General features: G+C 52.5%; 1 long non-coding RNA gene across 2 annotated transcripts; it reads right to left on the bottom strand.

Moving 5' to 3' along the window:
• Positions 1–4,421: 4,421 nt before the first annotated feature.
• Positions 4,422–16,216, bottom strand: LOC142931267 (uncharacterized). Of its 2 annotated transcripts, XR_012947282.1 has the most exons (3): positions 14,285–16,204; positions 11,838–11,924; positions 4,422–6,817 (listed from the first exon to the last, which is right to left on the bottom strand). It is a non-coding gene; the product is annotated as an uncharacterized LOC142931267 (long non-coding RNA). The 2 variants fall into 2 exon arrangements; XR_012947281.1 differs by having other exon boundaries at positions 11,838–16,216.
• Between the last annotated feature and the right edge of the window lie 847 nt (positions 16,217–17,063).

Below are 17,063 nucleotides of genomic sequence, written 5' to 3'. Positions count from 1 at the left end.
GTTGTCTGTGTGTCTCTCTCTCCATCATCACCACCACGGGAATGTTGTCTGTGTGTCCCTCTCCATCATCACCACAGGAATGTTGTCTGTGTGTCCCTCTCCATCATCACCACAGGAATGTTGTCTGTGTGTCCCTCTCCACCATCACCACAGGAATGTTGTCTGTGTGTGTCTCTCTCCATCATCACGACGGGAATGTTGTCTGTGTGTGTCGCTCTCCATCATCACCACAGGAATGTTGTCTGTGTGTCCCTCTCCACCATCACCACAGGAATGTTGTCTGTGTGTGTCTCTCTCCATCATCACGACGGGAATGTTGTCTGTGTGTGTCGCTCTCCACCATCACCACAGGAATGTTGTCTGTGTGTCTCCCTCTCCATCATCACCACAGGAATGTTGTCTGTGTGTCTCCCTCTCCATCATCACCACAGGAATGTTGTCTGTGTGTCTCTTTCTCCATCATCACGACGACGGGAATGTCTCTGTGTCTCTCTCCATCATCACCACAGGAATGTTGTCTGTGTGTCCCTCTCCATCATCACCACAGGAATGTTGTCTGTGTGTCCCTCTCCACCATCACCACAGGAATGTTGTCTGTGTGTGTCTCTCTCCATCATCACGACGGGAATGTTGTGTGTGTGTGTCGCTCTCCATCATCACCACAGGAATGTTGTCTGTGTGTCCCTCTCCACCATCACCACAGGAATGTTGTCTGTGTGTGTCTCTCTCCATCATCACGACGGGAATGTTGTCTGTGTGTGTCGCTCTCCACCATCACCACAGGAATATTGTCTGTGTCTCCCTCTCCATCATCACCACAGGAATGTTGTCTGTGTGTCTCCCTCTCCATCATCACCACAGGAATGTTGTCTGTGTGTCTCTCTCTCCATCATCACGACGACGGGAATGTCTCTGTGTCTCTCTCCATCATCACGACGGGAATGTTGTCTGTGTGTCCCTCTCCATCATCACCACGGGAATGTTGTCTGTGTGTCTCTCTCCATCATCACCACGGGAATGTTGTCTGTGTGTCTCTCTCCATCATCACCACGGGAATGTTGTCTGTGTGTCTCTCTCCATCATCACGACGGGAATGTTGTCTGTGTGTCTCTCTCCATCATCACCACGGGAATGTTGTCTGTGTGTCTCTCTCCATCATCACCACGGGAATGTTGTCTGTGTGTCTCTCTCCATCATCACCACGGGAATGTTGTCTGTGTGTCTCTCTCCATCATCACGACGGGAATGTTGTCTGTGTGTCTCTCTCCATCATCACCACGGGAATGTTGTCTGTGTGTCCCTCTCCATCATCACCACGGGAATGTTGTCTGTGTGTCTCTCTCTCCATCATCACCACGGGAATGTTGTCTGTGTGTCCCTCTCCATCATCACCACGGGAATGTTGTCTGTGTGTCTCTCTCCACCATCACCACGGGAATGTTGTCTGTGTGTCCCTCTCCATCATCACCACGGGAATGTTGTCTGTGTGTCTCTCTCTCCATCATCACCACGGGAATGTTGTCTGTGTGTCCCTCTCCATCATCACCACGGGAATGTTGTCTGTGTGTCTCTCTCCACCATCACCACGGGAATGTTGTCTGTGTGTCCCTCTCCATCATCACCACGGGAATGTTGTCTGTGTGTCTCTCTCTCCATCATCACCACGGGAATGTTGTCTGTGTGTCCCTCTCCATCATCACCACGGGAATGTTGTCTGTGTGTCTCTCTCTCCATCATCACCACGGGAATGTTGTCTGTGTGTCCCTCTCCATCATCACCACGGGAATGTTGTCTGTGTGTCTCTCTCCACCATCACCACGGGAATGTTGTCTGTGTGTCCCTCTCCACCATCACCACGGGAATTTTGTCTGTGTGTCTCTCTCTCCACCATCACCACGGGAATATTGTCTGTGTGTCCCTCTCCATCATCACCACAGGAATGTTGTCTGTGTGTCCCTCTCCATCATCACCACAGGAATGTTGTCTGTGTGTCCCTCCATCATCACCACAGGAATGTTGTCTGTGTGTCTCTCCATCATCACCACGGGAATGTTGTCTGTGTGTCTCTCCATCATCACCACAGGAATGTTGTCTGTGTGTCCCTCTCCATCATCACCACGGGAATGTTGTCTGTGTGTCCCTCTCCATCATCACCACGGGAATGTTGTCTGTGTGTCTCTCTCTCCATCATCACCACGGGAATGTTGTCTGTGTGTCCCTCTCCATCATCACCACGGGAATGTTGTCTGTGTGTCTCTCTCCACCATCACCACGGGAATGTTGTCTGTGTGTCCCTCTCCACCATCACCACGGGAATTTTGTCTGTGTGTCTCTCTCTCCACCATCACCACGGGAATGTTGTCTGTGTGTCGCTCTCCATCATCACCACAGGAATGTTGTCTGTGTGTCCCTCTCCATCATCACCACAGGAATGTTGTCTGTGTGTCCCTCCATCATCACCACAGGAATGTTGTCTGTGTGTCTCTCCATCATCACCACAGGAATGTTGTCTGTGTGTCCCTCTCCATCATCACCACGGGAATGTTGTCTGTGTGTCCCTCTCCATCATCACCACGGGAATGTTGTCTGTGTAGGGGTTCGCAATCTTCTTTTCGGCAAAGGGAATACGTCTACAATGTGGATTATTCAATGGGGAAAGTTAATAATAATAATAATCATCATCATCAGAATTGCGGAGGTCAAGGGCGTCATGTAAATAACGCATTCAAGTAATGTGCGGAATATTATATTACGCATAACATGTCGATATATGAAACATGAGCTGCAACAAACTTTTAGAACCACCTAGTTTCGTTTCTTGGCATATCCATGCTGCCATCCTGTGCTCATTTAAACTGACTATTAAATCAGTAAAGTTTAAGTGTGAATACATCATTGCTATTCCGTTTTGTTGTTGTTGTTAAATATGTAATTGTGGAAGGCTTTAATGTTAACTAAAAATAAACTTCTCAGCTCAACGTTTTTACTCGAGAAATCATTTATCTGCGCCATCTGCGTCCAGTGATTAAGCCTTCCACGGTGAGACTACAAGAACACACGCACGTACTCTTACTGAAAGGAAACATTCTTCACGATATCAAACTCAGGACTGCTCTCTCCCTTAATCACTGCGCGACGATTTGAGCGTGGACATTGGGTGGTGCTAATCTATTTCACATTTGTTTTATTTATTTAGTTACCAGGTAAGACCCACTGAGCTACGTAGCTCTTATTCAGAAGCGACCTGGCCACGAATGATAGCCCAACGAAGCGGCTTATCACGCGCAAATTTATCGCAGCGTAAAACTCCAAACGCGTGTTTTCTAAATGTGGAAGGAAAACCCGGAAGACCCGCGAGAAAAATCCACGCGATCACGGGAAAGAGAGAGAGAACACGCAAACTCCAAATATAGAGTACAGCAGGTGTCTGGGTCTGGATCGAACCCACGACCTCCTGTATACCAGGCGAGGTATTAAACAACTCGTGACTATCGTCCCATTGTCGCTCTTAGAATCAACACGCGTTCAGATGAGTTGGCTGCGATACATTTCCACATTATTTCCACTTCGTTGAGCTATTATTTGCAGCTATGTGGCTCATGAATACGATCTGTACAGCTCAGTCGGCCTTTCCTGGTAAAATAAATATATATTTTTAAAATTTACATGACGATCGTAACGATGGTCGACCAATGACTTAGACGGCGCCATGCCCTCTGACCTTCGTTGCTGGAGAGAGAGAGAGAGAGTGAGAGAGTGAAAGAGAGGGGAGTTTTGAGTGGCGGGCGGAGGCGACGGTTTCAAAAGCGGTGGGTCGGCCCTGAAATGTGGAGCGTCTGCGAGCTCGCACACTGTCGCCGAGCTCGGCGACAACGCCGCTTCGTTGTGCATTAAATAAAAATAAAATAAAACGCGTCAAAGTTATCACGAATGTCACGCGCGCGTGCGCGTGCGTGCGTGCGTGCCGCAAACGATCCAACCGCACCTTGTCGGTCGATGTTATGAAGGGGGTCAAGTGACACCGACCGGTAATGGCCCTTGCAAGTAAAAGTGTGCTCTGTCAACTTATTCTTTGCTGGAGCCGGGTACGTTCAGCGACGTTTCACGGCCTCCCGAGGTTGAATTCGACTTACGCGGGTCCTGCAACGTAGCGGTGTGGTACCGGGGGTCAGCTTACTGCGCTTGCAATCCAGAAAGTCGCAAAGTCGAGTTAGAAAATCAACGGGGCAGGCTCCCTCAATCCCTTCCCCCGCCTCTCTCCACTCAGCGTCATGGGCCGTCCATAAATGACGTCACGCACATGCGGGGGGGGGGGTGGTCAGACATTTGTGACGATGCGTGACGAGGGGGGGGGGGGGTTGAGAAATGTGACGTCACATCAAAATGCGCAACTTTAAATAAATATAGACAACACGTTCTACTTAAGTAAATAGACGTTTTAATAAATGTTTTCTCCTACAACATCAGAGTGCAGCGCCACATTAAATACGCACTACAATGACAATAGTTTAAAGCGATTTAAGTATGTTTTATTTTTTAGGGGGCGGGCAGAGCTTTGTGAAGTCGTATTTAAAGGGGGGGGGGGTCTGACTATTTGTGACGCCGTGTGACGAAGTGGCATCATAATGGCTGTGACAGGAGCATTGAGCCTGATCCAAAGATTTCGAATCTGAGGTTTGGGCCCACCGAGTTTAAACTGGGCCACGTGTGACCAGGTTGAGACCACCATCGACTCCCTGGAGAGGTCCATGGCCCACTATGGATATCGAAACGGTAAGGTCAGCTCCTGTTCAACAATGAGATGGATTTGTGGTGTCGCCAGATTGACCTTCATCCAGCAGTAGATAGACAGTTGATCATGATGTTGACAACTGTGATGAAACGAGACCGACGGTACAGATTAAAATTGCAGGTAATCTCCTTTTAATTTAGTGCGCCGTGCGTTTATCTTACAACGTATACAAGCTGTCCCACACATTTCGCCAAAAATCCATTTGCGTGTAAATTATAACTCGCAGCACAAGTAAATAATTGAGTAGATAATTGAATAAATGAACAATCGTGGCTAATAAAAACAAACTCGTCCAAGATAAGGATGTAAATTTTGCCACCAAAAAAAGGAATATGTTGTCCCAGTAAAATACAATTACGCCTTTCAATTGATTTGGTTTACCCTTCTTAACAGAGTGAGAACCATTTCAGAAGCGTTATATCTTTAGCGACGCAAACCTGTGTTCATGTAAGCAAAGCTATGACCAGTCCTGCGGGATGAGGCTCGCGTGCATATACGACGCAGAGCCCTTTTTTTTTGCTCGATCCGCTGCTGGATGAGGGCCTCCCCACGCCGTGCGGTGGCTCTAAGCGGTTGCTTGAACATGCTTCACCATGCTCGTGGTTGGCGTGAGTAAGTGGTGAAGGCGGTGTGCGTAAAAGCAGATTACAACGTCGAATGTTGCTGCACTGCCCACCAAATTTTATTTTATTCACCGAATGCTATTTCACGCGACTTCCCACAGTCAAAACACCAGATACGTTTACGATATATATACATGAATAAATGTTCTCTGAGTGGACGTCAGCTGCCACACAGCCACAGAGCCACTTTGCAGGCTCCTCCTCCTCCAGCACGTGCTGGACAACCGGTCCACCCGGCACGGCCAGGCGCACTTCACAGCCGAAGGCCACTTGCGCCACGGGTCTACTGCTCCATGCATTCACACGTTGGGCTGTCGCGTAGCAGGGCCCTAATCGATGTTCGGAAGAGGCATCAACAACTCCATGTGGTCGCACAGGAAGTGGTTTAACTGCACCCATTGGCGCCCTGGGATGTCGACGCCAGGAATCTGGACGGATGGATCGCTTTAGAGGGCCTCGCTTGGCACGTCCACGGCTCTCCGTTCGTCGCTCCACGCAGTGCGGGTATCACGCGGAGCCCACACTCTTCGGATATGGGGTATTGCCCACACTTCAGGCGCACGGGGCTTGAAAACGTCGAGACCGTAGCAGCAGCGATCTTGACGACCTGTCGAGATTGGCGGTCATCCCGTCGGAACGATGGGCAAACTCGACCCAACCCCTGCGTGGCTAAACCCACATCCCAAGCAGATGTGGAACGTTGCGAGCGATTTTTTGTTAATCGCCGTCGTCATCAGCAGCATTGCACGATGTAATTACACGTGCAAACAAACAATTGTGTCGCAACGTGTTTACAAGTACAACTTTCATTTCCCGAAAATGTCATTTGTTAATTAAAGTAGCGAGTACGGAATTAAACACGTGTGTTTGGTGGTTGTAGCTAAACCCACCAAATATGCAACGTTGGACCATCTCTGGTATACGGTTGGAACCGTTGGTCCGACGTTGAACCAACGTTGGCCCGACGTTGAACCAACGTTGGCCCGACGTTGAACCGACGTTGGCCCGACGTTGAACCGACGTTGGCCCGACGTTGAAGCGACGTTGGCCCGACGTTGAAGCGACGTTGGCCCGACCTTTTCCATTCATCTTACTGGGATCACGGGACCTCTAAAACTACCCGTTGGGTATGAGCATTGCGTGGAGAAATCTCGCGAGAGCAGACACGTGGGGACATTTATCGACACGTAACGGATCCACGCACACGACGGATGAGGGCGGGGAAGACATCTGTCACAGCCACGCATGCATGCAGGTACGTCGAACTTCTTTCGCACCGTACGTAGCCAACGGAGCTCATCGAAGGTGCGGCGGAGGTGGCGGGTGGGATGGGGAAGGACACACTCCCCTCCTCCTGGCGCAGGTCCTCCGGATCGACGTAGGAAGAGGAGGAAGACGACCACTGCGATTAAATACAACAATCGATCAATAAAAAGACACAATGCCGGTCGCGAGCGAGGAATAGAGCGGGTGGGGGGAGCCAAAGGCAGGTGGCTGGGTGGCAGAGCCTCGCAGAGCCTCGCAGACGCGCTCGGCTTTCGCGCAGGAAAGGTCAACAACGCCGGGACACCATTTATAAATGTTAATGAGATTATCCGGGAGGATTTAAGCAAACAGGACGATATTAATGCATTTATTCAGATCGCCAAATTAAGTCGTCTCTCGTCTCCATCGCCGATGTTGCCTGGCAGCCAGAGGGCACGTGAGCGCAGGTGTGTGTAGTGTCTGTGTGTGTGTGTCTGTGTGTGTCTGTGTGTGTGTGTCTGTGTGTGTGTGTCTGTGTGTGTGTGTGTGTCTGTGTGTGTGTCTGTGTGTGTGTCTGTGTGTGTGTGTCTGTGTGTGTGTGTGTGTCTGTGTGTGTATGTGTCTGTGTGTGTGTCTGTGTGTGTCTGTGTGTGTGTCTGTGTGTGTCTGTGTGTGTGTCTGTGTGTGTGTCTGTGTGTGTGTCTGTGTGTGTGTCTGTGTGTGTGTCTGTGTGTGTGTGTGTGAAACAACGAAAAGCCACTACGGGTGGCCACGTGGAATGTTCGAACGCTCACTGCAGAGGAGAGGCTGCCACTCCTCTGTCGGGAGCTGGACCGGTACCGCCTGGATCTATGTGGCATTCAGGAGGTCCGGTGGACCGGCTCTGACTCCTGCCACCATGAGGGGTGGACAGTCCTCTACTCGGGGCAGCAGACTGCCAAACAACAGGGTGTGGGTCTTCTTTTGAACAAAAGAATGAAGGGGGCGTGGGAGCGTGGCGGTGAGGTGTGGGAAGCTGTAAGCCCCAGGCTACTTTGGGCTCGCCTTCCCATCAACTGGAGGCGAGGAATGGTGGTCGTGGTTACTTATGCCCCCACCGAAGATGAACATCCGTGGAGGGATGCAGGCAAAGCCGATGAGTCAGATGCCTTCTATGACCTCCTGTCACAGGTGCTGGCTAAAGTGGCCCCTCGGGATAGAGTCATCATGTTGGGTGACTTCAATGCCCGAGTTGGTCATGATACTGGCACCTGGTCTGGAGTGATTGGAGGGCATGGGCCAGATCAGCTCAATGACAACGGTAGGAGGCTGCTAGATTTTTGTGCAGCCCATGGGCTTGTAATTACCAACACGCTGTTCCGGCATCGGCGCATCCACACAACATCATGGATGCATGCCGGGTCCAAGCAAGAACATCTGCTGGACTATATAGTGACGGACCAGCGAATGCGAGCCCATGTCCTTGACACCAGGACCTACCGTGGAGCTGATCTGCCCTCTGACCATCGACTAGTCATCTGTAAGATGCGCCTGCCCTTCTTCCACTCCGGTGGTGGGTGTACACCCAGGACCCCATTCCAACATAAAGTGGCCTGGTCTCAGTTATCTGATGAAAGTTGCAAGCGAGAATTTCATCATCGCTTGCGGCTGGGATTGGCATCGTCCCCGACTTCTCCTGATGTCGAGGGTAAATGGGTGAGGTTTAGGACTGTAACTCATGCAGCTGCAATGGCTGCTTTTGGGTACGCGGTCCAGACCTCCCCAGAGACCCTGGCTGACAGAGGAGGTGTTCAGGATGGTTGAGAAAAAGCGACAGGCCCACTGTCATTGGCTACAGAATCCCACGTCAGAGAATGAGGAGGCTTACCGGAGCCTTCGCTCGGAGGTTCGGAGAGCCGTGAGGCGCTGCAAGGATGGGTGGTGGTCGCGGGTTGCTGAGGAGATGGAGTCTACCTCAGTGGCCCGTGATCACAAATCTCTATTTAACGCCATCAAAAAAGTAACCTGCAGCGCCACATCTATTACTATCATTAGGGGAAAAAACGGTGATCCAATCTCCGACCCCCAGGAACAGGATCGCAGATTTGCTGAGCATTTCTGTGAGGTCCTGGGGGAGGGAAAATCCCTCAGCCAGGAAAACATCGTGGCACAAAGTGAGGATGACCCTGCTGAGGCTGCGGTGCCTCAAATATTGGAAGAAGTCACCCCCTGTGGGTGGCTGGCTGAGGTGCCATCTGCTGAGGAAGTATTGAAGGCGATCCGGAGTCTGAAACCAGGAAAGGCAGCGGGCAGAGATGATCTCCCAAGCGAAATGCTGAGGGAGGGTGGCGTTTGTGCACAGACTGCCCTATATGACATCATAACAACAGTCTGGACCACTGGATGGGTTCCGCAGGATTGCAAGGATGCCCTGGTGGTCCCCCTTTTTAAGAAGGGGGACCGCACAGACTGTAACAACTACAGGGGCATCTCACTCCTCAGTGTGGTGGGAAAGGTCCTGGCAAGGATTATTCAGCATCGCCTTACCAGGCACGCTGAGGAGAGGCTTGCGGAGCCCCAATGCGGTTTCAGGAAAGGGCGGTCCTGCACAGATGCCATATTTTCTGTCATTCTGCTACAGCAGAGGTGTAGGGAATTCCAACTTTATTGACCTGGTCAAGGCCTATGATACCATCAGTAGGCCTGGGCTCTGGGTTGTTCTTCGTGCTTTTGGAGTACCTGACCCTCTGCTTACGATCATTAAGGACCATCATGATGGTGAGCGGGCCCAGGTAAAACTACGTGGTCGGGAGTCAGAGCCATTCCCTGTACACCTTGAGGTGCGACAGGGATGTCCTCTGGCTCCCACATTATTTAACATCTATTTTGACCACGTAGTTCATGAAGCCTTCAGTAGCTGTACCGGGGGAATCTCCATATGGTACAGATATAATGGGAGGCTGATCGATGCCCGGGTGCGGTCAAGGGATGGCTCCCTATTGCTCAACCACGTTATGTATGCTGATAATTTGGTAATAGCTGCTCATTCAGAGGAGGAGTTGGAGACGCTGCTGCTGAGACTGGAGCGTGCCACTAAGAGGTGGGGCCTTACCATCAGCACCCCCAAAACTAAGCACCTGGCTGGGTATTTTGTACCATCGGACACTCCATCCCCACAACTCCCAATTGGTGATGGGGCAGTTGTGGAGAGAGTGGAGAGTTTCCCATACCTGGGCAGTGTGCTTATGACTGGCTCCAGTTTAACAGCAGAGGTCTCACTCTGAATCAGTCGAGTGGCAATATCTTTTCATCGGTTGCATAACGCTGTGTGGAAGCTACCTGGTCTGTTGCTCCGCACTAAGCTTCAGGTCTTCTCGGCCACGGTCATTCCCTCCCTTCTCAACGCTTGCGAAACGTGAACCCCCCTAATGGAACATCTTCGCCGGTTAGAAACATTTAGGCTGGCCTGCCTACGATCCATCCTGGGTTTAACCAGGCTGGATTGTGTGAGGAGCTCACAAATCCTCGAAAGATCTGGACAAAATCCCATCGGTGAGCTCCTCCGGCAGGCAAGGCTGCGTTGGCTGGGCCATGTAGCCCGCATGCCCAGCCACCGAATTCCTAAACAGGTTTTGTTCGGCCGGATCGAGGGTCTAAACGGGCGCGGCACGTGCTATAGAATAGATGGAGTGGTGTGGTACAGGAGGATGTGGAGCTGAGTGGACTTGCTGTTGACTGGTACCAGCGTTGTCAATATCGGCCTTAGTGGAGGAGGCTCGTGGAGGACGCTACTGGGCAGTTGGAGGCAGTCGCCCTCCAACAACAACGGAGGGCGGAGGAGCGACGCTCACAACAACGAGCAGAGCGCCGGGTGGCTAAAGCACAGCAGGCTGGCACAGTAGGGGGCACAGGTGGTGCATTAGCCAGTCATCTCAGTCATCTCAGTCAGTCGACCCGTGGCACCTGCTGGGTCTGCCCCGTGACCTCCTGCCAGCGGGCGATCGACACTTCACGTGGCCTGAAGGTGCACATAGCCTGGCAGAAGCGCCGGGGTGACGTCACCGACACTGAGTGGCGAATGGCGGTTGTTGTCTCAGTGTGTGTGTGTCTAAAGCTGTGTGTGTGTGTCTGTGTGTGTGTGTCAGTGTGTGTGTCTGTGTGTTTGTCTGTGTGTGTGTGTGCCTGAAGCTGTGTCTCAGTGTGTGTGTCACAAAGTGGGGAGCGGTGGCATAGCGGTCAGCACGCTGCGCTGCGAACCCGGCCATCACCAGTGACGATTATTTGAACCGGTCCTGGGCCTGCTTCGAATGAGTATCTGGTGCGGTGTGTAAACATCGTCACTGGGGAGACAAAGGTCGCCGAGCGAGGTGCCGTGCAGGCCATCATTGTTGCTCGCTAACAGCACTTGCCCCAATAGTCTGTTAAGGCTTTACGGGGGATATTTGTCTTTGTGTCAAAGATACGCTCGCTCGCTCACTCACCCACTCATTAACACACTCACGGACTGACTCAATCACTCACCTACCCATTCACCGACACTTAGAACAATCACACGAAACCGCCCTCACCTGCCGCTCGCCACACTCTGCAGGTCACAACACTTCTCTCCGTCTGCCTTCTTCCCTCTCGCTCTGCTCCACTTTGGAATTCCCTCCAATCGTCGTCTCTTAACCATTGCAACTTTCAGTAGCGCTGTTTGTTGCTGGCCGTGGGGCTTTTTTATGGGGGGGGGGGGGGCTATGGGGGGGCACTTTGGCCTTGCGCTCGGCAACACGTGATTTAAAATAAAATCTTGACGAGTTTGGGAGCCTCTTGCCGGCCGATTCGGTCATCGGCCGGATAACTCAAGGGTCATGGACCCGTCATAGCCGTGGCCTTCATTGCAAGGCCCGAGAGCTACTGGCGGCCCCGAGCGACTTGTAGTGCCCCCCCCCCCTCCGACAATACACCAATGCGAATACACCCCCCCCCCCCGTCAACCACCAATGGTTTCAAACGTGTGGCAGCCCTCACACACCGATGATGTCTCATCGGCGAAAGTGGACCACGGCCCCCCTTCTGAAAACTCGTGCAAATCCCACTGCGTTGTAGCGATTGCGGGACGTGGCACGTGAGACGAGAAGTCATGGGTCGCCGAGGAGCCACGTTTAACCCCGCGTGACTTTAAAACGAGGAGTTTTTGGAGGTTCTTTGGGCACCTGTGGCTCTCGGCAGCAGCGATCGACCGGCGCGCGTGCTCCCCTGCGTCCCCGTCCGTCATCATTGTCACGTGACGCCGCTTATATCTTTAAGTGGCTCCGAACAGGCGAGCGGAGGCGGTCAATTCCCACGCAGCAGCGTCGGGCACGGACACAGCAACAGCAGCAGCAGCAGCGAGAGAGCGGGAGGGAGGGTGAGAGAGAGAGAGAATGCGAATAAATAAACTAACAATCCATAATACAGGTTGGTTTATGGGTTAGGTCGCGTACATATATAAATGTTGTGTCGTTAAAACCCGCCACACCCGACACAGCCAACTGGTAAGGGTTGTCACGTGAACAGAACGTGGCCAATTCGTTACTGTTACAGCACTAAACCGGCGTGTTGGAGAGCCAAGCCACAACATTTACAATCTGAGTACGACGTTTCGCTAGTGATTACAACTAGCTTCATCAGGCGACAGCCAGATTTGTGGTAGGCGTGATGACGTCACTTGTGAGCCCTTCTTGCGCCAAGTTGGGGGTGGGGGGTTAATTACTGCATGTCAATGACAATATGCACCCACTGCAGGTTGGGTTATCTCTATGGTAATCAAAGTGCATGGTCCTTGCGTGGCAGCGGTGGGTGGGGGGTTAAGGGGAACCCCCCCCCACACCCAACTACCCCAACATCCTAAAATGTACGTCAGATTTCCCCTCGTCGAGATCCGACCGTACATTGAAGAGGAAGCCCACTCTGCGCCCTACTTTACGGAACTTCCCTGCATCTTCACCATCCCCCACCCCGCGAGAGGCGGCGGCGGCGACTCGCGGTGTGATTGAGGACGCCGGTGAGTGCCGCGTCCGTCTCCCCGAGGACGTAGCGCGTCCCACCGTTCGTTGTAAAAATAACAGCGACGACGACAATAACAACAACAACACAATAACAACAACAACAATAACACAACGAGAGGCTGCCGATACCTAGCGCGCGCGCCGTGTACAACTTTCCGATGCATTTCGTGGGGCGGCAGGGTGACAAGCGGCTCCACCCTCGTGGCTAACAAGCAACGAGGGCGTTTTAAATAAATGTCTTCTATATTTAAAAAAAAATGTATCTCGTGGAAATTATTTCCTTTTACCTTCCACGTTTTTTTTTTCGATTTAATTCGGAGCTGTGACGTTCAGGCTCCCGCTAATTGCGCACATCAAATATCCCCCCCCTCCCCCCACACACACCCTTCAAAGCGATTTCCACACCAGCCTAAGCTGATAGAACGTAAGGTTACTACGCCCCCACCAACAACCCTCCGGATATGACAGCGGAATTCCTCGACTGGCTTCAGACGAACGTCTCCCAACGTTCTTTTCAGGAATCGGACGCGCCGACTGGAACCACGCCGAGTCCACGTGTTTTTGTTTTTTGCTTCACCGCGTTCATCCAGCAAAGCGTGAACCGCGCCGCGACGCTTTATATGCGCGTGATTGGTCGAGGGATGTATTTAATAGTTCACCGTTAATCGTTACGGCTTGCGAGCGAGCGAGCGAGCTTCCATTAGGGGCAGAAGAGTTTGGACTGCAACGTCGCCTCGCTATGTGGGGGGAATGTGAACCCATTTGGGTTACGCGCGTACCGCGCTCTTACGTGGGGAATGCGGTGAGATGGAGGATCGATTTCCTTTTTTTTATCGGGAGGCTTGACACAGAAGGCGTGGTTCGGTGCCACGAACGCGATCCAAACGCATTACATGGGTGAGAAGTGCTCCCCTTAAAGGAAAACAGCGGGGTGAACACACCTGAGCAAATGAGCCATTTTATTCATGGTATTATTATTATTACCATATAAAAACGCCAAATGGAATGCGTTGATGCGTGAACACACGGACGTACTGCATACGGAGCAGTGGCTACGAACCCGGCGACACGAGTTCGATTCCCGCTTAGAGCCAACATCGGTGGCGATTATCTGAACCGATCCTGGGCCTCCCCTAGGTCGACCCGGCCTCAAACGGGTACCTGGTGTGGTGTGTAAAACATCGCCAATGGAGAGGCAAAGGCGGCCGGGCGTGGTGCTGGCCACCTACCCTTTCGTGTGCCGTGCCGACCTGAAATTATGTGCTTGCTAACAGCACTTGCCCCAACAGTCTGTTAAGGCTATACGGGGGATCTTTGTCTTTGACCATAAACAGATAAACAACACACGTCAGACTGGCACAGCCACAAACAGACATCTGGCCACGTGATCTGCAGAGGGCAGCCCATCGTACAGGGCAGAGATCATTCCCCCCCCCATTGCGCACGCTCACCGGACACCTCTCACACCTCACCAGATTGTTAATCGCGACCGCACCTGTGACTCACTGCTCACCCACGACTCGCAGCCGCAGCCAAGTTAAAGGGTGACACATTCACACGCTGTGCCTCGGGGGATCGTGAGAGACTGCCACGTGTCAGTGGGTCGCACTCACCGGGGGCGCTTCCTTCCACGTGAATGCACGACTCGTCGCCAGCGCTCCGATCCTCCCGCTCCTTCTATCGACGCGTCCGGCACAAGGAACTCATCTTACTTTTTGATCGAATCAATGGGGAGAGGGGGGGAGGTGTCTTAACTCCCCCCCACCCCCCATGCCTCCGCCTCTGTCCACCGATCAACACAAGCGGGTCCACCACAGTCGTATGCCATCGACCGGTCGCGTGTGGTCGCGTTAACATGTGGCTGCGCCCACGTTGCTTCAAGACATCTCGCAAGCGTGGAAGAGTAGGCCCAAGTAACCTCTCGAACAGTTCTTTTCACTTCCCTACTCAACCGACCGAGTGCGTGTTGTGGCAATTCTCAACATCCTCCCATTCGAACGTCAGAATAACACTTTTTAAAAAAAATCACAAAAAAAAACCTGCCACAGATATCTTAAGGGTTAACACTCACGTGGGGAGGACGATCGATTTGTTAATTCACGTCTCGAGTCTGTCGGGTGAACAAAACTTTTCCCTTTCCATTTACAAAATGTGTGTAACATCCAAAACAAGGCTCGTGGGATGAACACTTAACCGATCCACACGATTTGCTTATTTTAGTTAATTCAGCACCTTCTGTGCTGTGTGATGAACCCACTGGGCTGAGAACAGCAGAAGGGATTTGTTCACCCGCTGCCCAGGTAGAGTCTGCCAAGTAGGGTCCGCTCAGCCGTGACAATCGCTGTTCGCTTTAATTCACTTTCATTTACTCAGTGCCATCTCCACTTTCGTCTCTCATCTTTGTTTGTTGCTGCTGCTGTTGTTGTTGTTGTTGCTGCCGAATACGAGCGCACGTTGCTCACGGGGAGAAACGTGCAAAACCCCAACGATACAGCAGGCGTCGTGGGTCGGGATAGAAGCCCACGGACTCCTGCGTACCAGGCGAGACAGTTAACATCTGCGAGCCACCGTGGCGCTCCACTCGCCACCGTGTGGCAGGGGATAACAGTTCTCGGAGAACACCCAAGCAGGCGACGGCGCAACACGCGATCCCGTTACAGACGTAGCAGTTGGGTGTTCACCGATGTGTTGTACGCCATCTCCTGCCCGAGTCGGGCAGGGTATACGGCAGCTCCTCGAGTGTCCCCCGCACTCGTCGTTCTCCAGCAGCCACCTCGCTGCCTGCACAGTGCGGGATCTGGCGCTCGAGTGCGCGGGGGGTGAGCGGGGGGGGGGGGGGCGGTTCACGGCCAAATCGTTCGGTGGCCTCACCCCCCTCCCGTACACCCAAAACAACTCAACCATCGATGGGGATGCAGCGTCTTTTGGCTAGAGAAGTCGGCGACGTCGGCGCCGCTTTGGCGAGGGCGATTCGATGCCGTCGTCATTGTGGGATCTCTGAGCGACCGGCAACGGAGAGCGCGACGAGAGGAAGCGGCGTGGGCCTCGTCCAACGTGCCCAGGGCCACGGAGCAAGTCGCCCGCACGCCAACTTTCCCCTCGAGATTACAACGCGGCCAAATTAGTGGGTCAAACACATACACACACACACTGTTGAGTGTCCGCCTCTCAGACGCGGTGACTCACGTGCAGACTTTAATCAAATTCATGGCAATGCAGCTCATTAACGCGCTAAATTCATCGGCGCAAACTTAGGCGCTTAATTGCATTCATTGTTGACTTCCGTGGCCAACCCACGCGTTCTCGCCAGGGCAGCGTGGGTAGCAGAGAGTGAAAGCGATAGAATTGGATTCAACTCGAGTGGTTTAAAAACCTCCTCCTGCAGACGAACGCTTAAACTTAAAAGGGGGGGGGGGGTGGAGGGCGAATCGAGCTCCTTAGGGAGCGTCCATAAATGACGTCACGCGATTTTGGACGATTTTTGACCCCCCCTCCCTCGTCACACGGCGTCACAAAAAGTCAGACCCCCCCTCAAATTTGACTTCACAAAGCTCTGCCCCCCCAAAAAAAAATGCTTCAAGTCGCTTTAAACTATTGTCATTGTACTGCGTATTTAATGTGCCGCTGCACTCTGACGTTGTGGGAGAAAACAATTATTAAAAAGTATATTTAATTAAGTAGAACGTGTTGTCTATATTTATTCAAAGTTGCGCATTTTGATGTGACGTCACATTTCTCAACCCCCCACCCCCCTCGTCACACATCGTCACAAATGTCTGACCCCCCCCCCCGCTCCCCATAGGTGCGTGACGTCATTTATGGACGCCCCCTTAGGTGAGCGCTTCTCAAGTGAAACATTCTGCAAGCCTTATTTGAAGCCGCTCTGGTTTCAAGGAGGATCGGTTGTTCAATTCCCTTGCAGGGCCTTCCAGCCGCGTAAACTACGGGGCAGTGGGGCAGTGTTAAACCACGATGGGTGCATCTCCAAGTGTCTCCGCCTCGCCGGAGACGTTTGTCTGCGCCCCCTCCAACCCCCGCCCGCGCGCTTTGAAGGAGCCGCACAAGGTGAGCTCGTCGCGCGATGCCATCCGCACGGACTCACTATCACGCAAAGCTACGCTCACCTGGTCCATATGGATGTGTTGTGATGTAGGTGGACTCCGCTCGGCTGAGGACAGCAGAACGGAGTTGTTCGTCTGTAGCACCTCCCCCTATTAATCTGTAGCCTCCCTCCCTGTTAATCTGTAGTCTCCCCCCCCCCCCATCCCCTCCACTTCTGTAGCCCCCACGCCTCCCGGTCTGGGCCAATCTCTGCCGACTCAAGTCCGTTCAGCCATGACGCTCGGTGCGTTCAAGACCAGACGGAACATTTTTAAGTTTTCTCCTTCGTTT

The sequence above is a fragment of the Petromyzon marinus genome, chromosome 51, assembly GCF_048934315.1.
Source record: "Petromyzon marinus isolate PM22_M1 ecotype Great Lakes invasive population chromosome 51, UKy_Petmar_22M1.pri1.0, whole genome shotgun sequence".
Taxonomy (NCBI): Eukaryota; Metazoa; Chordata; class Hyperoartia; order Petromyzontiformes; family Petromyzontidae; genus Petromyzon; species Petromyzon marinus.
The sequence above is the reverse complement of the archived record's forward strand: the minus strand, read 5'-3'. Positions and strand labels throughout refer to the sequence as shown.